Source organism: Lotus japonicus, chromosome 2 (assembly GCF_012489685.1).
Source record: "Lotus japonicus ecotype B-129 chromosome 2, LjGifu_v1.2".
Classification (NCBI taxonomy): Eukaryota; Viridiplantae; Streptophyta; class Magnoliopsida; order Fabales; family Fabaceae; genus Lotus; species Lotus japonicus.
In genome coordinates this window covers 15,827,066-15,850,541 of record NC_080042.1, presented here as the reverse complement: position 1 = coordinate 15,850,541, position 23,476 = coordinate 15,827,066, and the positions used below count along the sequence as shown (strand labels likewise).

The window sequence follows — 23,476 nt, the reverse complement described above, 5'->3', positions numbered from 1 at the left end:
ATGTCTTTCAAATTGAAGGAATCATTTGTAATCAAGATTTTATTATTAAAATGGAATTATCCATTCCATGTACTCCTTCAGTTGTCAGTTTATTTTTAATTCGGTAAAATTGACCCACGTTTTGGGAAAGGTTACTAAAGTGACCCTCGTGAAAATCGGGGCGTTACACGTGCAATCCGCTCCAACTGGTCAAGCTACACCAAGAGTTCAAGAGCAACAACAAGAGGAAATCGACATGAAAGAGCAAGAACAAGTGATCCCAATTTCTGAAAAGGAAGCCGCTGTTACCTGCAACTTCAAGGTAGAAGAACTCACTGTTCTTAGAGAATTGAGAGTGTATTTTGAGAATATGGCTGCAAATGGAGTAAATCTCATTCCTGAGATGATGGCTCAAGGTTGGAAGAGCTACTTTGATAGGCTCTTTGGACTAGTGTATGAGAAACTGGTGAAAGAGTTCTGGAAGCATGCTGATTGCGATGACTATCAAGTAGTCTCACATGTTTTGGGCAAAAGAATTGTCATTACTGAGAAGTCAATCGCTCAACTTCTGGGAATGAATCTGATTAAGGCAAAGAGATTTCAGAATGTTGACAATAAAATGTCTGAAGTTGCTGCCTTAAAATGTCTGAATATGCAAAGAAAGAAGCTGCTCACTTAGAAGCTCTGGAAAGGGCTGTTAAGTTGGCATCTGAAGCTGCCGCCTTAAAAGCACAGGCACTTGCTTCTGGCTCAGAGGTTGCTACAAGTTCTGCTCAAGCTGCACCTTCTATTCAAGCCGCACCTTTTGCAATAGTCTCCAGACTCGACCTTTTCCCAAGGCATATTGAGGAACAAACTATTGTCAATCAACGTCTTACTGGGATGATGGAGTGGTTCATGAAGAAGTTCTCTGATCCAGAAGATCCTAAGCCTTAGTCTCTTAGGATTTATATTCTTGTTTTCTTCTTGTTTTTGAAGTTTTTACATTCCTACTTTATCTATATATATAAGTTTACCATCTAACCTCTTTATTTCTTTTGTTTATCTTAACTTATGTGAACTTAGTTTTTTCTTATTTACCTGAACCAGGGGGAGTACCTAGTACTTCTTGTTTTTAAAGCTATGTTTTTCACACTCTTTTTTCTTATGACAAAAAGGGGGAGTATAACCTATGTTTTTGATAATTTAAAAGTTTTAGAGATTAAGTGATCAATTGTTATAACCATAGATCTTTCATGAGGCAACAACATGAAATACATTTCACTTCTTCTGAAGTGGTTATAAGCTCTGATCAATCAATAGTTCTGATACAATTACAATGCTTATTTCACATGTCAAACTATTTATATATTGCTCTGATTGATATCATTCTGATCACATATCTCAAATTTAGCTCAGAATCTAGACATTTCTAACGATTTCATTAAGTCTTAGATTACGGGGGAGCTTAGCTCAGAATCAAGCTCTAGACTTGGATTCAGAAGGAGCTAGATAAACTATACATATCCGGATAAGTTTAACTCTGATACCTTAAACTCTGGGTGTATTCAGTTTATTGTTTAAGAACTGTTCATCAAAATACATGGTTTTGTCATCATCAAAAAAGGGGAGATTGTAAGACCAAGTTTTGGCCAAGCTGTACAACTCTATGTTTTGATGATAACAAGTGTATGAAAAATTATGATACTCTAACATTTGTCTTTTAGCTGTTTGACAAACAGGTTCTGATTCTGATCCATAGACATATTCATCAGAAGTTAAAGACCAAAGAGTAACCAGTGAAATGCTTCTGCAATCACTACGTTCTTCTGAATGGTAGTAAATGCTTCAGATGTTATGAAGATTAAAGCTTTGATGTGGGGTCTGAAGATTCAAGTTCTAAAGATTCTCAAGACCAGAAGTTCTGAGCGAACAGTCCAGAAGCTGAAGACTTGAAGATTCTGAAGTCCAAGAGAAAGCTGGCTCTCAAGACCAAAGTACTTCTGATTCTGAAGACCAGAAGTTCTGAGTGAACGGTCCAGATGCAGAAGTTATGAAGGTGAGAGGATCCAAGCTTCCTCATGACTCTTATCATGTTGCTTCACAAGTTCCAACATGAAGCGTCCCCAAGATTAGAAGTCAACTAGGATAAGGCAAAGATCATTTTCAATAGTACAAAAGCAATGTACTATTCTAGCGCCTTACTTAACGAGGTTCAGCCACAGCAGGTTATGGAATTTCCAGAATTTCCCTCCAACGGTTAGATTCTTTCAACGGACACAACACTTTCACATTGGAGTATCTAAAGGGTGAAGAGAGAAGAAATTGGCTAAGAAACTATTGTGTAATCCAAGTGAAAATTACCAGTGAATACCTTGGCAATATTTCTTCATTGTTCTTATTGTGTTTACGCCTTCTTGTTTAGAAGCAACTCTTTGTAAACCCAAACCTTTTATCAAATCTGTTTGTATTTCCTTAAAGGACCGGGTAGGTCAGATTCCTTGAGGAGACTAAGACTTGTGTGTCTTAGTGTTGCTAGTTCTTAGATTTGTTAGTCACTGAGGAAGGTGAGCTAGTGCAATTGCAACAATCTTTGATTAGTGGATTACTTTCATTCTACGAAGGAAGAAATCACATTAACGGGTGGACTGGATTAGCTTGAGGGATTTATCAAGTGAACCAGGATAAAACACTTGTGTGCTTTTCTCCTCTCTTTATCTCTTGCACGTTGTGCTCTTAGAAACCGAGAAGATTTGCTAAAATCTTAAAGGGAAAGTTTTTAAACGTAAAACCCTATTCAACCCCCCCCCCCCCCATTTTCTAGTGTTTTTCATACCTTCAGTGAGGACTGTGGTGCGGAGACCGGGTAAGTCAAGGAAAAATATCCCCTGTTTGTAATACAGCATTTTGTTGTGTTGGTAATAACCTTTCTCACTTAGCCTCTTATTCGTTTCCTTCTATCCTTCTTCCAAGGTTTAAAAATCGTGGAGCTCCTTAATGACCGCGGGTACTACAGTGGTCAAGAGGCTGAAGATCGGAGGCTCATGTGGGTCGGGAATGAAGCTCTTGGACAAAGCGCCTGCGACCTTGTTGGTTGTACCAGGTTTGTAAATGATGTCAAACTCGAACCCCATCAGTTTAGAGGCCCATTTTTGCTACTCCGGAGTTTGCATGATTTGTGAAAACAAGTGGCGCACGCTTTGTTGATCAGTGAAGACCTAGAACTTATTTTAATTAAATATTGACGCCACTTTTTGCTGGCCTCAGTTATAGCATACATCCCCCCCCCCCCCCCCCACATATGTTGATTTGTGTTGCATTTGCAGGGATAGTTTCTTGCCAAAGAAGGCAATTGGGTGGGATTGCTGAGAAAGAACAACCTTGTAAGACCCTGAAATAAATAACTAGATTATTTATTTATATTCGTTATATTAATTAATTGAGTATTTATATTCTATTATTCTTATGTTATTTTCTGACTCGAACCCTATTATGGGTTATGAAAAATATTTATATGATAACTAAGTTCAGTGTATGACTATGGATGATACTGTAGTAAGCTTAAGAAATAGCACGAGTCATATTCGCACCCAACTAAGGTCGAGAGTGTCCGAAAAAGGCTAAGTCCGCTCCTAGAGCACTGTTTAAGAGAATTTTAGAATTGAAGGAAGAATAAGAACCTTAGGGTATTTTTCCCATGACCAGTGTTTCGTTACGAAACTATGGACTGTACACACGATAGTTTTTGCTTCCCGCAAATCCGTCGAAGCTACTCTATAACTTATCTGGGACTTTAATTAACACCCTTAAGGAAACGTTTTTCTATTCGAAGCTTTAAACAAAGTTTCCATCCGCGCGGTCACAATTCTTTCATCAATTGCAACATTTCTTCAGAAAGAAGTTTCTTCATCCGACGTCAGCTGCAAAAAGTAGTTTTCTGGCGTATTTTGGTCAATACTGCGGTTATATCGTTTACTTCAATTATGAGAACTTCATTTTGAGTTCTGGCATTCAGTCGCCCGATATTCACTTCTTATCGTTAGACGGAGGTACCGGAATGATCGGTTTTGGAAAACCTCAAAGTTTACTCTTAAAGCATCTACTATAAAAGGGCAGGAAATGAGAAATATCTCATTTCCCACCATTAGAGAGAGAGAGTCGCGAGTTGTAGAGAGAGAGAGAGAGGGAGAGGATTTCTTCGCGAGTTCTTGTCCGATTGTCCCGATTTCAAATTTTGTGGATCGACAGCGAGGCATTCTTGCTATTCCATAACTTTGTTTTCACTTTCTATAGCTTTAAACCATGTCTTTCTATGCTCAAAGTTTGGAGCATTTTCCAAAACTATCTTTTTACTTCGATTTTTCTTTAGATCTACCTTCTACTACTACCCAACAACCTATATTCATCACCGATGCGCGCCGATTTCGATTGAGTCGCCGTAGATATGAAAAACTGTGGAAATACCCATATTCACCAAACTTCCGCTTTTTGAACAAAAAATTCACGACTTAACCTAGTTCCTTCAGAATTAGTTGCTATAAATGCCCCGATCTACGGCATTGTCAAATTTGTTTTCAAAAATTTTAACTTTGAGTTTTGAGCTTATAGTTTGGACTCAAAAGCACCTAGTAGCATAGCAATTTATAAAAAAAAATTTGAGCATTGTTTTACCCTAGATATCACCTAAGCATACCTAGGAATTAATTTATATAGAAGAAAAGTTTGAGAAGCCCTATTTTTTGCTATGGCCGAGACTTGTTGGGCTTGTAGCGGGACATGAATTAAATTATGGGCAAACATGACCTGATGTTTTTTGTAGCCCTTTCAGTATTCAAAATTTTGGCTTTGGTTTCGTGTCATTCCGAGTTCTGTAGCTCGAGTTATGCGCATTTTAGCGAACGGAGTTTCTGCTGTCCATTCGTGCCTAAATGTCAAACTCTGAAGCTTCAAAAGCTTCTTTTCGGGTTTTGATTACTGTTAATAGTTTATATTGCTTCGTAGTGACTAAGCAAGGATACTTTGCTTAAGAATTGGAACGAGTTGCGCTGGTGAACAAGGTTTTGGAGCAAGCTGTGAGGTTTCACGACGGAGGAGGACGCTCCAGGGAACTGGTGGAGTTTAGGAACTTGACTTTGGATCGAATTTTGATGTCGAGCTTGGATGGAGAATTAAAAGTAAGGGTAACTCAGTTTTAGAGTGTCTTTGAGTCTTGCTTGTTTAATCGCACTACATGTGTTTGAGATGAAGGTGTTTAACTTGATTGGCAATTGATTGAAATATTGGCATGTTTTGCTATGTTGCATCTTTGCTTATGTTGATTGTTTCTGAGGCTTGTGCCAAACGTTTTCTGAGGCTGCGACCATTGTTAAACAATAGAGACGTGCGTCTCCGTTTTCTGGGGCTTCAGCCATTGGTTATTGTTGATTCTTTGATTGTTGTTATGTTGAAATAGGGAACTGAGTTAGTATACATTTTTATGAGACGTATGCTTGTTGATAATATGAATAACATGTGATTATCTTGATTTGATTATGCAATTGGTGATTGTTGTTTGGGTGACTACTGAGTTGGATGAGATGTTTTGATTTACTTGAAGTGGCGATGAGGTGGGTTTGTCCCACGAGATTCTCCCGTCTTGCGAGATTCTCCACGTTATGGTTTTGTTGAGATCTGAGTTGATTTATATTGTTCGTTTTATTGAGATCTGAGTGGATTTATATTGTTGGGGTTGTTGATATCTGATTCGATGTTATATTGTTGAAGTTGTTGATATCTGATCTGATGTTATATAGTGGAGGTTGTTGGTATCTAGTTTGATGTTATATTGTTGAGGTTGTTGATATCCGATTTGATGTTATATTGTTGAGGTTATGGTTATCTAATTTAAATCTATGTTATTATGTTGTTGATATCTGATTACGTTTATGTTGTTGATATCTGATTTGATTTTTTATGATGTTGGATATATGCCGTCCTCTATCTGGAATTAAGTTGCTAGCTTATGTGCCATGTTATGCACTTAAACTTGAATAGCATGTTTTCTCTTTCATATGTGGTAATTGCATGTAGTTAACCCTTTCTGCTTGCTACTTGTGGTTTGGGCGCTTAACGCTATTATGTGATGGAGAATCTTCAATGGAGCTTAACCTTTGTGCGAGTGGAGATGAGAACTTGAAGAACTGTGGAAGACTCGAAGAATAGATTCGGGTGTAGGGCTAAAGCCTTGGGATAGAGAGTTTACCATTATTGGTTAAAGCTTGCATAGGGTTTTTAGGAATTTATATTTGAGGTTTCGGGTACTCGCCTTGTTCAAGACTAGATGTAAATTGATTTACAGTTGGGAGTAGACATGACATGTTTTGGAAATACTTTGAGAAGAAAAAATAATACTCGTTTTATAAATCCTTTTGGAAAACATTGCATATTTATTTTAACAGGTTACTATGGTGACACCCGAAAGTCGGGGCGTTACATTGTGGTATCAGAGCTTTGGTTGAGAAACCAGAGCTTGTTAGGGAATAGGTCTTCTGTGTTAGGTTATTTGAACTCTGTAACTGATAGGCTGAGTGTTGATCGATTGACAGAGTGTTACCATATAGATTATATGATTAATTGTTATTTTGTCTACTAAATGTTTATTGCTTGATATTGTTGCCTTGAGCACTAACCCTTTAACTTCTGACTAGATGGTTAGTACCCCCACCAAAATATTAACTGTAATTGTTGTTTGCCTGTTTTGTTATACGGTATCCCAGGTAGAGACTCTAGGTTGTTGATAGGGGAAGAGAGTATGCATCAAAAACATTCTGTTGACTGTTGTTTGTGTTTTGATTAGGACAGTTGTAAAGGGTTTAGGGAAGTTGCTAAGCCTATAAGTTGTTTTGTATAGATATGTTAGTGGAGAAAGATAGAAGCTAAGAATGAATCCTAGTGGGATTTTGTATGAATTCCAGGAGTTGTTAGAGATTGAATAGATTAAGAGATGATCTTAGTTTAGATGTGACCACTTGATGAGATAGACTCATTGGCCTTACTAGTGGGTTTTTTTTCTGAATTTTCATCTTCAAGGTATTGAGCTTGATCAACTTAATATTGAGAGGGTGATATTTGAAATCACAACTGGCATCGACTATGATGGGAGGATTGATTGGAGTTGATCTTTGACTACTCGAGTTGAAGAATAGATTTATGTTAAGTGGACTGGGCGAGACCCCAGGGTCCCTCGCCCAGGAGCGCTAACCTCGTACAGGGAGCGCGCCAAGGACTTGGGCCTCTCCCACCGAGGCCCAACCGCCCATTTAGATAGATTAAAGGCACAAAAGCCCAACTCAGCCTCTATAAATAGAAGGGAAATATCAATTGTAATGGACTCTTAGCTCATGGGAGGAATATTCAGATTGCAATTCAGTTACTCAGTCTCTCTCTAAAACATTCATACCGTTTCCTTCACACTTTGGGTACTCTACCCCATTTGATGTTCATAGGATAGAAGATTTGGCGCCGTCTGTGGGGAACGACAGACTTCGATTTCTGGACTGCGTGGGACGTGATTCAGTTGCGTGAAGCTCGTTCCTCTGCGCGATTTCTTTTCAGTTTTTCTTGGAAGATCGCGATTTGGATCCTGCGCGATTCGCAATTTGATTTGGAGAAGTTCAACTTTCTGTGGAAATTTGTGCAATTCGGAGGCTTATGGTTGAATTCTCGGTTCGTCAATAAAGCCTGATGGAGCTTTCTCGCCAACGACGTGGTAAGGAGCCAGAGCGAAGTTACATTTCTTCCCCACGTTCCGCGAGATTGGATAGACACCGGCGCGCAGAAGCACGTCGTGCTTTAAGCGGTGACTTACGGTTGCAAAATGAGTGTGTTCAGGAACAATTGAGGTACTACCACCTTCGGCAGTGGAATCAAGAAGAAGAGGAAGTTGAGGCCGCTGCTGAGGTAAGACCTTTCTCGGCGGCAGTACGAGAAGTGACTGTGTCGAACGGTATGACACACCTCGCGTTGGAGGCGTACGACGGGAAAACCGATCCGAAGGATCATTTGCTTCATTTCAATGCAAAGATGGCGATGAGCGCGGTTTCCGACGCGGTAAAGTGTAGAATGTTCCCATCCACACTCCGAGGAGCAGCTATGGAGTGGTTTGTGGCTTTGCCTCCAGGATCCTTAGCCAAGTTCCGCGACTTCTCATCAAAATTCCTTGATCATTTTTCTGCGAGAACGATCGAGGACCTATTTGACATGCGGCAACGGGAGCGTGAAACCTTGGAACAATATATGAAACGATACAGTGCTGCATCCGCAAGGTTTGAGGAACTGGAGCCACGCATGCGCGTGTGAGCTTTCAAAGGTGGTTTATCCTGGGGAAAGTTTAGACGCGAAATAAGTAGGGAACTGGCATGTTCAATGACAGAAGTCCGCGCCCGAGCGCAAGACTACATCCTAGAAGAAGAAATTGAAGCACACAAAAGGAAGCAAGAGAGGGCGGCGAGCGTGGCGCTGGCGAGGAAACGGATACAGGATGAGGAAGCAAGTTGCGAGCAAAAGGTTAAAAAAGCTTATCGATCTGTTAAGAGAAGCAAGGGAGGACAACTCAAGCGGCGGTCTCGCCGAACAGTTGAGGCGAACCAGCGAACGAGGCCGAAGGGACGCTCAGGTAAGGAATTGACAAAATTACTCTTGAAAGCAGGAATTGAGGACATAAACAAGGAAGGTGAGTGCAGCATGGACCTAGGGTGCGAGGCGAAGAATCGGCCCAAGTGGTGTGAGTACCACAACTTGGAAGGCCACGACACCACTGATTGTTTTACGCTCAACGGTCAAATCAGGTAGCTAATCAAGGCGAGACAGCCATGGGCGACGAGGAGAAAGGAAGTTGAGGAAGCCGAGAGCGGCGAGGGCGAAGGGACTGTGGAAACGGCTAACGTAATCATTGCTGGGGGTCACGAGGGTGGCGACGACGCATCAACAATGGGGCGAAGACAGACAGGGGAAAAAGCACCGACGCAAAGATGTCCTGCTCGGTCTGGATACGGACACCAAGACATAATGGTATCGTCCGCAGATTTTAAGGGAATCAAGACCCATACACATGATCCTTTAATGGTAATGGTGAGAATCAGAGGTTTCAATGTGCGGAGGGTGCTATTGGACCAAGGTAGCTCGGCCGATATAATTTACGGGAATGCATTCGAACAGCTGGGACTGAGGGACGAGGACTTAAGGCCATACACAGGAAATTTGGTGGGATTCTCAGGAAAGCAAGTTCAGGTACTCGGCTATGTGGAATTGGACATGGTTTTAGGAGGGGGCGAGGACGCCAAGATTTTGAAGATAAGGTAATTGGTTCTACAAGTCGTGATAGTTTATAACGTCATCATAGGGCGAAACACCTTAAATCGGCTCCGTGCAGTTATATCCACGGCTCACCTTGCGGTAAAGTACCCGCTATCCTGCGGAAGGGTAGGGAGGATAACAATAGATCATGAAGGGGCGAGGAAATGTCGTGACCATTGCCTTAACTTGTATGGCCGAAGGGGAGCTGACGACGAACACAGGAGTCATGAGAATCGGGTGGCTAAGGGCGAGCAAGAGCATCTAGCGGCACAGAACCAGAACACCTTGGGCGAGCAAAGAAAGCAGGTCGTTAAAAGGATGAACGGGGCGGAGAAAGGGAAAGAGTGTGCCCCTACTAAAGAAGACAGCGAGTGGTACGGCGAGAGACGGGGCGTAAACGCTACCAGTAGAGGTATATTGGCGGTCGAGCCTAGGCTCACCATTGAGCAAGAGCGACGCCTGAGTAAGCTGGTAGAGAACAACGTCAACCTGTTTGGCGGGGAGCAAGGAGGAGTCGTTCCCAGGGGGCCACCCACGTTGAACCAATTCTTTGGGAGGGCTGGAGGAAATAACTAACAGTGTGAGAGTCGCCAGGATAAGAGAAAATGCGAGCAGTCATTGGACGGGAGAAAGGGGCCAAGAAAGTCAGCCCGGTGCGCCGAGGGGAAGAATGAGCAGCAAAGGTTTCCTTCTTACGGCATGAAAGTCAAGGAGGGCGACGAGGATGGAATACTGGGTGTAATACTCTGACCAAGGAAACAACCAGGAAGCTAGGACTAAAAATAAAGATGCACACTTTTTCTCCGACACGAGAGTTCTTTAACGAGGCATCCCTCGATGTAAAAATTTAAACAAATCAAATACAAAAGGATATTCTTAGCAATACTCCTAGCTATCGAACTGAGACGGCAGCCTGGTGGGAAAAATTTCATGAAGGTGGCGATCCCAACACGATCTTGAGGTCTGGGGATCGCTCCGGAAAGTCCGGCGCTGACCGTAGCCCATGCAGGCGACGTGTGCGGATGAGCTTCCCGTCGCCACTCGTTGGCGGCGTGTGCGAATAAAGCTCCTTATCCAAAGAACCTCCCCGAAATTTGGGCGAGTCGAGTCTTCCTGAAACGCGGGAAGCACTTTTAACTAGGCCAAAAGTCTCGGGTAAACTCATATGGCCATTAGGCCCCGAGCAACTGTAAGTCCCCACCTAATAATGCTGGAAGGGCCGCAGCTGCTCTTACGGGAAATATTGGTGCGAACGAAAGCCTCGGTAAAATACCGAGCGAAAGTCCTAGTTATGTGTAGCACACTCTCGAAAATTACTCACACAAAACCAAGAGACTAGCGCTGAAAACACGTGCTAAGCGGCGACGAACGAAAGGCGAAGATAAGTAGCGGGCCACCCGCCTCGCCCGCTTAACTATCCTTCGCTCATTTAATTATTCATTCATTCCTTCATTTATCTGTTTACGTCGTTACGATTTTCTAACTTGGTTATTTGTTTGTTCGCATGATTCTAATAGTGCACGTCAAAACAATTCGGGAAACAAAACTTTTATTCAAATACTTGACTTAATACATTTATAAGGGAGGGTCTCTCCTCATTTTCCTACATTCTTTGCGCTGCTCTGTTCTCTCAAGCTCCAACCGGTATTGCCTGCACTCTAAGTTGCAGAGTTTCCGGCTCAGCTCCTGCTTCTCATGACCTTCTTCCACCGTCTCCAGAGCTGTTATCATCGTTTCTTTCTCCTCTAGCAGATCCAGCTCCCGCCGATAGAGATCTTGAATTTCCTCCTCGAAGCAGAGAAAATCTCGGAGGATAGCGTCCATCTCAGAACTCAGATCCATTCCCAACAGTTTGTTGGTCAGGTCGTCGACGTTGGGATCTTCCGGATGCCTGACGTTGATGAAGATGTCTTCATCAAAAGCTTTCTTCCTGAGCTCTTCCAAACAAGCAATGTAGGATGTCATTTCCTTGATGTTTTAGAAGGTGGGAAGCGGTGAAGACGTTTGTGCGTGAAGTTAGAAAGCGGGTGAGATATGAAGATTGTTGTGTTTGTGGTTTCTATTTATAAGCCCGGTTCAGTCTCCAGAAGTTATTGCTGGAGCAATTTCTTGAGGAGTTTTTCTTCGGAAAGGAGCGACTCGCAATAAAGGCTTAAGCTTTCATGGCCGGTGGTCAACAATAACCGTTGGAATCTGGAAAGAAGCACTTAAGCAAGCGTCGGGGTTTTCTGAGAAGGGTAACTCGCGTGATTTACGGCACAGAGCCTCCTTGGCGGGATAATCGTGCCCAAAGTTTATAAAAGAACAACATCGGCGGAGAATAAGGGCACGAACTTACTCAGTTAAAAAAAAAGGAGTATAGTATACAGACATAAGATGGGGAATTCTCATTTAAGACAACAAAGGAACAAATCATCTGTACAGAATTGACCTTACGGCTCTACATCTTCTTTAGTCAGGAAGCGCTCAGTGACAAAGCTTGGGGGATCCTCGATCCAAACTAAACCTGTTGAGGTCACCTTCTTGAACGCCCCCATCTGGCGAAGGTCGATCAGTGGATGAAGGTGCTCAACTTGGGCTTTGGCGAGGAAAAAGCCACGGCCTTGCTCGAAAACGGCATTTGCGATAGCATCCGATGTCATCTTCTCCTCTAAGACCTTCGCGTCAAGTTGGGCTTGAGTATTCACTGAGGATAAGGCCTCGTCTCTCTTTGCCAGTTCGAGACGAAGGTTTTCAAGGTCAGCCTCCAACGAAGAAAGGGCTTGGTCTTTGGAAGCTACCATGTCGGCCTTTGCATTAGCTTCTAGTTGCACCTCCTGGCACAGCTCCCCAAGGGCCTTTTCCAAGTCGGAAATTCTCTTATCTCGGAACTCTAGGCTCACCGCCGTGCGGTTGGCCTGCTCGGCCCGCTCTTGGGAGAAGGAGGTTTCTTTGGCAATCAGCTGGGCATGGAGCGCTCCGCGTTCTTCGGATAATTTAGCATTAAGATCGCGAAGGCGAGCCACTTTAGATTGCAGTCCCTCGACATCCTGAGCGGACCAGTTGTAACAATGAAGGGCGTGGAGAATCGTCGCCAAAACACCTTCTGAAACTTTGTCTAGGCCACTTGAGCTGGAGTCATAGATAAGGACGCATTAAATGAAAAGCCATCAAAGTTAAAGCTTATTGGTCTAAAACTGGATACGTCAGGATTCACAGAGATTCGAAGAGACGTTTCAGGAATAGCAGTTGGGATTCTAGGGATTTGCTGACCTTAACACTACCTCAGGGCTCGACGCGTGTCAAAGCGTGACGACTCAGAGCACATGCGTGGCTACGATGGGGCGAGCGAGCCAGGAACTATTGCTTTAAGACTACTTGTGGACTCCATTCACCCGGAAAGGAGGCAACGCAGCAAGGAGTCTGGAATGTACAAGATTATAGAAACGCTTTGTTCCCTAAGCCATGTTGGCTACTGTCTTTTATTCTTGTTGAAAACTTTAGGTTTTGGCATCAGTTAGTTTCATACGGAGCTCGCCTTAGCTTTTTGCTTAAAGACACACTTAGATCTCATGCCTCGAGCTCGGTGTCTTGTGGACTTGTGAACTAGGCGAGACCCCAGGGTCCCTCGCCCAGGAGTGCTAACCTCGTACAGGGAGCACGCCAAGGACTTAGGCCTCTCCCACCGAGGCCCAATGTAACGCCCCAATTTCTCAACTGAGGAATCACATTGGAAACCTATCAAAGTCTAAGGACTGATTTGCAATCCTAAATTTGCAAGAGTGATTTTTTTTTTGGCTTAATAGCACTTTTGGTCCCCCACGTTTCAAAAATGTGCAATATTAATCCCCCACGTTTGAAAATAGCATAATGGTACCTCAACGTTTATCTCCGTTAGCAGTTTTGGTCCCTCAGCAATTTTCCGTCCAAAAACTAACCGTTCTGAGGGTAAATATGTAATTGAGCAAAAAAATAATTAATTAAAATATTAACAACACTTAAAAACCAAGAAAAATATCCCCTTCTTCATCATCTTCATCAACCTAGAAAACCCAGAAAAAAAAATATTCCTCTCCAAAACATCTTCATCTTCCCTACAAATATATCACCTTGCCCATAAAACCCAGATCAAACACTTGGATTCATTCTTCCATGGCTGGTCTTCAACAATGCAATTTCTTTGCCAGCCACAACAAACTTATTTTTTTGGCAATTACCAGCAAAAATAAATTAAAACGAGACAGACCAGATATAGAGCTACATGAATATGAAATCAAAAAGAACCCTGTAGCTGGAAATCTAATTTTACGTTTCGTGACCAAACCCATTTGGTTTCTATATGCAGATTGTTTGACATGTTAGTAGCATTACATTGACTTCTTTCATGTGTAATATCAATTCAGGTTATTACACAGGTGATTCTTCTTCTTCTCTAACTCATCCCTTCCGTCACCTCTCTCGTCACCCACCACCCTTCTCTTTCTTCAAACCTGCTTCATCACTAATTCACTGCCCAACCACCACAATCCCTCCCCAAAACCCAACCCACCGCTCCTTAGCTCACCAAAACCACCCTCACCAGAGGATAAATCCGTGTTTCTCACTCTCCAGATCTGAACGCTAACAAATGCATCAGATCGAGTATGATTTTTCGATTGGGGTTTCTGTGGATTTCTCGGTTGGGATTTTAATCGTAGGCTCGATCTGGATGGGGTTGGGTTGGTCGTGGCTAGATCTGGGTGTGACTGGTTGGGGATGGCGGCTCCTAACGGAGGAGTGAGCCGTTACGGTGAGGCAGTTACCAATAATCAGGGTGGGTGCTCTTTTTTCTAGGTTTGATTTTTCTGGGTTGGAGAAATGAACATTTTTGAGGTTTCTGGGTAGAGGTTTTTAAGAAGGGGAATTTGAAGGGAGTAGGATGACAGAAGAAGAAAAATGTTGATTTTGTAGATGAAGATGAGGATGAGGAGAGAGAACAGAGATGAAGATGAGAAGATAATGAAGAAGATGAGTGTCCCAGATTTTTTATTATTATTAATTTTATTAATTTTATCAATTTAAATTTTATTAAAATTTCCAAGTCAGCAAAAAACGTTAGTTTTTGGACGGAAAATTGGTGGGGGACCAAAACTGTTAACGGAGACAAACGTTGAGGTACCATTATGCTATTTTCAAACGTGGGGGATTAATATTGCACATTTTTTAAACGTGGGGGACCAAAAGTGCTATTAAGCCTTTTTTTTTAAAGAACTAAACACAACATTGCTAAAGCGAATACACCTGCCACTTTTTTGGTAAAACACTTCAACCATAGGTTTGAAAACATAACATAACCTTAATTAAATAACTCGTTCCCGACATATAGTAATAGTAATTTACAACATCATAAGAAGGGTTCAAAATAAGTACGCATATTTAGACAGTGGTGAAAACAAGGTTTTAATAACAGAGTTTTCATATGGCGAAGAAGACTTATACATAGTCTACAAAAAGAAAGTTAAACTTATTTTCCGGTCGCTACTATGACGTCTACAATCCTTGTCTCCAACTCGACATAGCTAAACTTCGGCGGAAGGACCTCCATCGCCTAATAGCGTTAAGCGCCCAAACAACAAGTAGCAAACCGAAAGAGTTATCTCCATGCAATTATCTCACATAAAAAGAGAAAAACATGCTATTGAAATTTAATTACAAGGCATGGTAATCAAATTAACAACTTATATCAAGTTAAATGACGAATCATCGAACAACATAGCATCAGATGTTAGTGCCTTAAATGCGGCTATATGCTACTACCAAAATGAATCGATCAATAATGTCTCGCAAGACTGGACAGATGAGGAACGAAAACCCCTGAACTGCCACTTAATAACGACCATGAAAGACGGGACAGACAGAGAACGAAAACTCCTGAATGTCACTTAATAACACACATGAAAGACGGGACAGACGGAGAACGATAACTCCTGAATGCCACTTAACTAGCACGGGGGAATTTAATTTTGAATGTAATTTAAAATTTGTTGTTCAAATATTAATTTTTATTGGGTAATAAGAGTGACGTGGTTTGGTTTTGTTGTATTTCTGCACATTTGTTGTTGTTTCTTTTTTATTGAAGCAACAAATTTTTTTGAGAAAATAAATATACCATTGTTGGCGTAGGTGTTGCAGCAAAGCACGGTGTTTTAGGGGCAAATTTATGAGACTGATATGTGAAAACAGAAAAAAATATAAAGTAAACTGCCAACTTTCGAATAATGGTAAATGCTCGACTGTGGTGTAATTGTAATGTAGTAGGAAAAAAACGTGAGGTTAAACTTTAAAACTGCCACAATGTCTTATTGTTAAAGGGTTAAACTTAAAAACCGTCCCTGAACTTTGAGCAAGATTTGATTTTCGTCCCTTGCCGGAAAATCTTCCTATGCACACCCTCAAACTTACGGTTTTTTTAAACCATCCTTACCGCCGATTTAGCTCCAGCCGTTGTGGCCAAGTGTCACTTTGGGCCTACGTGAACATGTCACATCATTTAATGAAATGATGTGTAATTTTTTTAAATAATTAATAATTTAATTTTAATTAAGTCCCCAAATCTTAACTAATTTAATTTCTAACCTCATAATCTTCATCCTCATTTCCAGCAGCTTCATTCTTCATCATCTTCTTCTTCCCCTACCCACCACGACGCCTCCAACCTCAACGCCACAGCCCCCCTCCCCCCCAAACCCAGAAACCTACCACCACCCCTACCCCTTCATCGAGCCCAGCCACAAGATTACCAAACTCCTTGAGTGCCCTTCTGTTCCTTACTTCTATTGCTACCATCTTTTGTTTATTCTCAACTAAAATCAACGAACAAAGCAAAATCAGAAGAAAAAAAAATCACACCCAAAATGACGCACAAGAAAATTTGATCAGAGAAATCAGTACTAAAACAAAGAATCATTTGAAAATTGGGTATGCCTTTGATGAATAATGGTAGAAAGTTTCATTCTTTAAGCAAATAATCAATTGGGCAACAAAAAAACCACCCCATGTTTCATAATCCCCATTTCCACCGATTTCATTATGTTTCCGACACTCGCTCACTCACTCACTATCTTCCGATTCTCTCACGCCACCCTCTGTTAGGGTTTCTCTCCCCCCCCAATCGCTGCCACCTCCTCCTCGCAACACCCGATCGGAAAACCCGCTTGCTTCTCCTGTCTTGGCTCGAGATCCGGGCCAAGAACAGAAGATTCCCTGTAATTTGTAAAAGAACTGAACGTAGATTGAATTTTTATGATACTCCTTAACATGACATAAAATTGTAATGTAGAGAAATTTTATCATAACAGATTTTTCTATTAATTTTAACATGAAAGTAATTTTCATATTGTGGGAGCTTGAAATCGTATAATTTAAACATAAATGAATATTATATATAGATTAATATTTTCTAATCTCCGCACAACATTTTTACCGTGTAATTTGAACAAAAATAAAAGTAGATCACAGTGTTTATTTTAATCTATGAATGTATTTTTGGCTTTAAAAAATTTAATTAAGAAAACTTATTACCCCTAACTATTCAATTTGCCTGAATGTGCTACACCGGGTAGAATCTCACATGATGGAAGTAAATAACTTGACATAGTATTCTAAGTTGATGATAGTTTCTGATTATTTGAAGTCGAATATGCATGCAAAGGAGATATCCACAAAAATGCAGTAGCTTTCAAAGGGGAGCAGGTGGATTTGGAAGGAGGCACGTAATTGGTGAAATTGAGATATTGGTTGTGGCTCAAATCATCTTTTTATGAGTGGAATAGGGAACCTCAGATCTGTATGATAGGGAGTTAAAGGACCTTTTCCATTATGTCTTTCTTGGTATCGTTGGGTCTTTAATGATTGGGTTGTCGTAGCTTTGTCTCTGACCCAATTTCATAGTATCTTACCTTCCATATGTGTGGGAAGCCTAATGTAATATCATATAATGTTCTGTTCCTTCTAGCTGCCTATGGTTCGATTAATGTATTGAGCCTAGGAGTCATGAACTTTGTACACTGTTCTTGCACATCTGTGTTTTTAATGCATTTTTTACTTCTAAAAAAAATGCATGCAAAGGAGATCTAACTCAGCAAAACTTAGGTTGATTTACTAACAATAGAGATGAAAACATTTAATAAATACCTTGCAGGGCTAATTTCATTGAAAGAGATTCATGAATGGACCACACTAATTACATCGGTTCTTAAAGAAATGATTGAATTTAAATGATCCTAGCTTTTCATAGTAAAAAAAAAAAACAAAGTACAACAATGGGTGATCGAACTCATGCAATTTAATAACTACTCTGAATCTAATATTTCAAATACTTCAAGTTTTTCCAACATTAGTCATGAAAGTCCCAAGTCTTGAAGTCATCTAACATAAGTGCTTCTATGTTAAACCATTCATCATGGTTGCAAACCTGAAAGAAACATAAGCAAGTTTATCATAGTTTCTTAAAACCATCATCTTGAGACATAAACTATTTGCATGTCTGCATGTCTACCTTACCATGTTTACATTGCATTCAATCTTTATCTTATTATAACAACCCTACAATCCTTATTAACTCAACCAAATTTTATTCTATTAATTTCCAAATATTTCATCACAATATTTATAACACTAAGGACAACCAAGTTCACTTTCAGTTTTTGGAATAAACGAATAGGTTGGCATCACACTATATAAATACATATTCAACATAGCAAGGGAACATGTCTATCTTATCATAAGAATTGCTGAGAATAGCTCAGATGTGCCACATTTTAATTACTAAGGTATCATAGCTGAGATCCTGAACACATTACCCACTTCCCTCCATTTCTTTTATAGAATCACCTGAACACTTGAGGCGGTGCATCCAAAAGTTCCTGAGACAGAATACATATGACCAATCTCAACCTGAACTCATAAAACATACAAACAGATAGAGAGAGGTTAATTAGTCTGAGTTCGCACTTCATCCTCTAAAACAACTTCAGATCCTTCCTTGTCCTGTTGCTCACTCACTCTCTGTTCAAGAACGAAAGTACAATCCTAATAACAATGTAACTACAATGCCTTTAAAAATTTATGAAAAAACTAATGACGTTATACTCAAGTTTATTCTCTATTAGTACCATTTTCAGCCTCCAGACCCAGACTTCAACAAATAACACACCTTGAAGAAAGTTGTCTCAGTAGTATCCTGCTTCACCTTGTTTCTTATAACATCCACAAAGCCAATAAGCTAAAAGTCTTCTTCTCTAATCAAATATAACTCTATTTAATGCCTTGAATTCTTCTGTTGTAATATGTAACATAGTAGAGATTCATCTTCTCACATGAAACTTCTTTCCAATTGGTTCAGGAACTCATCTATTTGAGAGTTTTTCTCCATTTCCTTAATGGAGTTGAGCTCATTCTGCAAGAATGGAACTACTCCATTTAGTTTAGCGCTTCGCTATGTCACCATTAATATCATGCTATCCAAAAAGTAACAATCCATCAATCAAAATCTAGACCAGTATATCAAAGTTCTAAAGAGAAAGTCAGTCAGAGCAAAGGACCATCCTTGAGGGCAAAAATGCAAGAGAAAGTCAGTCAGATAGAGAACTATACCAAAAATAAAGTAACAAAATCAAAGCTATATTAGTTTTCCTCTGATACATACAGCACTGATATGAGCGATATCGTGCGAGTCTCGAAGGTAACCACCCCGATCAGCGATGGGAGTAAACCTGTCATTGCAAATTTGCCGATATATTCTTCAACCTATAAATTAAGGAAAAAACCTATCTGGTATTTAACCTAAAAATCTTAAACATACATAGAAGCCAAAGACATAGAACTTAGAAGCTCTGAAAAGTCTTAAAAATCTAATCAAAGATAAAAAGGCTTGAATAAGCTAATAGGCTTCTTCTTTGATTAAAGATAACTTTATTAATGCCTTGAATTCTTCTGTTGTAATATGCAATGTATGTAACATAGTAGAGATTCATCTTCTCACATGAAATTTCTTTCCAATTGGTTCAGGCACTCATCTATTTGAGAGCTTTTCTCCATTCCATTAATGGAATTGAACTCATTCTACAACAATTCAACAAAACCACACTATTATATAAAACCTTGATCCTATCTCACTTTAACCATACAGATCTTAAATTTCAGTTTTACCACTATCAATAGGAAGAATAGGTTTCAAGTACTCTACCAACTTACCATGCTCAGTTAAGCTCTATATATGCAGACATAGCTAACCCCAACAAAAACAGTACATCTCAAAGTGAAGCTTCTCCTGCTCGAGGCCACGACTTTCAAGATCATTTTCCTTCTATTCTAGCAGCTGATTCATAGTCTTAAAGAGCTTTCTCCTTCTAAAAACGCAGCTACTGCAACATTTTTTGCATTTCAAGCAATAACATACAAACAACAGAAGAGAAGAACTTTAGAACAAATAAAAGAGAGCAAAATATTTAACTGCTAATCATAAATAAATAAGAGTCAAAAGAGTAACAGCTTGAAATGGTCCAACTCATTAGGCAGAAAGGACATGACATATTCAATAATTGAAGAACTAATAAAACCATTGCCTTCAAATCCCTTATAGTTTTTCTGCAAAATGAACAATAAGTACCTTTCAATCAAAGATCACTCATAGAAACTGTTTGAACTTCACCATCATAACTTCGTTTCTAGTTTTCATCCATAATAGACATGAATCTCTGCTCCCCCGGTGTCTCCAAGACCTCTTACATCATTCACTCTTCATAAAAACTCAGCAAAACAAACGAAAGAGCTCATTGGAGTTGATGGTCAAAGTTATATCTTCAGATGTCAAACTTGTAGTTGAAGCTTTAAAAGTAAAGTTTGTTCAATTAATATCAGTTAAGTTAAACTATTTGTGATTGCAGATAAAAATACTATAAAACTGAAAGAAGTAATTTTAATTAGGATCTAATAAAACCAAAGTAAATGAGGCTCATGCAGTATTCGGCATAAAATAAGAAAAAATGCAGAATTAAGACTATAAAGCACATTTGTTCTCTAATGCAGTGTTTAGCATCACAATGATATGAAATAGATAGATACAAACGCATTGCACCTGCATGTTTGCTTTTTCTCCTTAATCCTCTTCCTTGTCTACATGATTTCCACCAATCATTTTGTGCTTCTCCCAATACCCATGCGACCTGCATAATTTCAAAAGAAACTCCACTTGGTTAAGCGCTTCGCTATGTTATCACTTCACAGGCAATATAGAATAACCCGTAAGTAATTGATGGGGTTATGGCTATAGGGGAAACCATTAATATCATTATCAAAAAAGTGAAATCCATCAATCAAAATCTGGTGACCAGTATATTAAAGTTCAAAAGGTTTCTCCTAAATGCAAACTAAATCAGCAACAGTCATGTCCTTGACAATGGAGCAAAGGACCATCCTTGAGGGGAAAAAATGCAAGAGAAAGGAATAAAAAAAAAATCATGCTTGAACATACATGAGATGGCGATGAGGTCATAGTGGCATCCACGGTGAAGAGGAGGATTCAGACCTAGACACCTACCCGCCTGTAAAGATGAAAATTAGGGAATATAGGTAGTGGGTCAAGGATAGTGATTTCATTCTCTAATTTGAAGCTTGATACTTGATAGGTATAGTGGTTTAAGGACATGGTCAAAATGAGAAAATAATTGACAACGAAATCAAATATTATCTCAAAAGAGAATCAAGAGATGCCATATCCTCAATGCCATCAAAAGGTTAGAAAGGAGCTAAATTAATTGAGAAACGTATGTACAGAAAAACAGTCAGTTTTGGTGAAATCTTGAATTAAAAATTTTAATAGCAAAATGCCCCTTGAAATTTTAAAAGCAATATTCGCCTTAAAAATAATTTATGCTGCTTTTGAAATTTTGTTTGTTGCTTAATTGGAGGGTGAAAATGGTACCTGAAAGAGTTTCTTGGCTATCACCATCTCTATCCGGCTCCTCAAAAAACATTTTCCCTGTGGGATAACAGAAGTGAAGAGGACGCATGAATCAACCAATCATGGAAACAGAGAACATATGCAATGCAACCTATAAACAGAAAAAGAGAACAAAAAGAAAAGGCTAAACTAATAAGTAAAAGAAGTTCAGAATAACCATCTAGCCAAAAGGGCACCAGCGAAATCACAGATACAAAAGGGTAAAAGGAATTGGAAAGATTTTACATGAGAGACATATACTTAGCATAAATAAACACAATAGTAGTTTCTCCATGCCTTTATGATTGTAAAGGATTCAAAGAAAAATGATAAGTCAGTGAGATCAACAGATTCAAATAAGATTAAGGGAAAAGTCATGAGAGAATCTCAACCTGCGTATAGCTCTTCCTATGCTCAGTCTTCAATCATATTTTGTGATGTTCAAGCTCTCACATGGAATACGTTGAATGTAAGATCCAAATAAATTAAGCGTTTAATTAACTAGTTATTTATCGGCTTAACGGCGATGAGAGCTATTTATTGTGTCTTGTGTGTTTATATAATTATGATTTTGTTATTAATATTATTATATCACCAAAAAAAAAAGAGAAAAAGTTGAAAGAATGGAAAGTCACGTAGATGACTAAAATAAAAGGAAAAATGTGTGAGGAGGATAGTCACGTAAGTGACTAGAACATAAGTAATATATATGTAGATATACTAGTTTTATACCCGTGCCTTGCACGGGGGAATTTATTCTCGATTATTTTTATTAAAAATTTGTTGAACAAATTTTTTAATGTTAATTTATTAAATACAGTTATGTTCTTTGTTTTTTTTAATAGAATTTTGGGTGTTATTTTGTTAGTTTAATGTATAGGTTTATTGTACTAAAAAATGAGCACTTGTTTTGTAGTTGTTTCATATCAATTTGTTTTTGGGTGAATAGCACTTATATATTACTCTGCACGAAGATTTTCAAACAAACAGCGATTTATTGAAAAATTGACAATCGTGGTAAATATATGAAATATTAAAAATTGTCAAAATGAATCAAATTGACCACCGAGGTCAATATACCCAAAAAAGTAAAAATTCTCAATGTGGATAAAGAAATACAAAGCAAAGTTTAGCACAAAAGGATATCTATGCGTAAGCAACATTAAAGGAATGGTACTACATCTTCTCCACCTTAATCTTCTTCATCATATGTGCACTTGTAAATTGGATTTGAATTTTGAAATAATTTGTGGGTCCATGCAAATTTTCAGTCCATTAACTGCTGATTTAAACCACTTTCCGAATCTATCTTTTCCTTCGACCTTGAAAAGAAATTCCTTGTGCACCAAATCAATAATTTCTCTTGGTGGGTGTTCTATGCGGCCGTTCTAGAATTTATTTAAAATAAAAAATGAAATAAATTAATATATTATGAATTAATTTTTCAATGTAAAAGTGCTTAATTTGAATTGTATTTTCCTTTTTCCATTTCATCCAAAATTTCGTTGTTTTTTTGTTGATCAGATGACAACCATCGCCATAAAAAATTGTCAAAGTTGCAGATCCAGTATTATCAGCAACATGAATCAACAACTTGTACATTAGGTAAACCTCCATAATTAAATCAAATGTAATGTTTATTGAACAAAATAATTTATTCATTCAAAGTGGAGTTTACCGTATGGTAGGAGTGATGTGCTTGTTACACTTTGTCTAAAAATATAGTGCCCCATCAGAGTATGTTGCTGTGACATTTGCAATCATGATAATACCAATCATCTGTGCTCACAATTTTCTCAATCGCAGCATACACAATGAATATTGTGCGCTGTTGTAATGAATACTTGATTTAGAATTTTGTTGTATTAACAACTGTTTGTAATATTAATAATGATAATAAGATATGTATATTTAATAAATATAAATGTACCTACCTAATGACATGTTTTTTTAAATATGTATGTACTATAGTAGTATTTGTTGCTATTATTTAGCTAAAATTTTATTTGTAAAAAAGACATTAAATATGTTTACTAATAAACTTTTTTTCATAAAAGTAATGGAATTTTTTTCTTAATGTTATTATCATTTAATAAATGAGGAGGGCTCAATTTACTCCAGGAGTAACTCTTCAAACTTACTCCGCATCCTAGCCCTTCATTTTAGGAAAACTCAACGGTTGTGATTAACATATAATTCTTCATCACGTGACATGTTCTTCTCATA

The 23,476-nt window shown here is 39.0% G+C and overlaps 1 long non-coding RNA gene across 1 annotated transcript; it reads right to left on the bottom strand.

The window, feature by feature from the left end:
- Positions 1-19,612: 19,612 nt before the first annotated feature.
- On the bottom strand, positions 19,613-21,720 carry LOC130735273 (uncharacterized). The gene is made up of 6 exons (XR_009018364.1): positions 21,643-21,720; positions 21,233-21,289; positions 20,783-20,852; positions 20,387-20,474; positions 19,919-20,047; positions 19,613-19,670 (listed from the first exon to the last, which is right to left on the bottom strand). It is a non-coding gene; the product is annotated as an uncharacterized LOC130735273 (long non-coding RNA).
- Between the last annotated feature and the right edge of the window lie 1,756 nt (positions 21,721-23,476).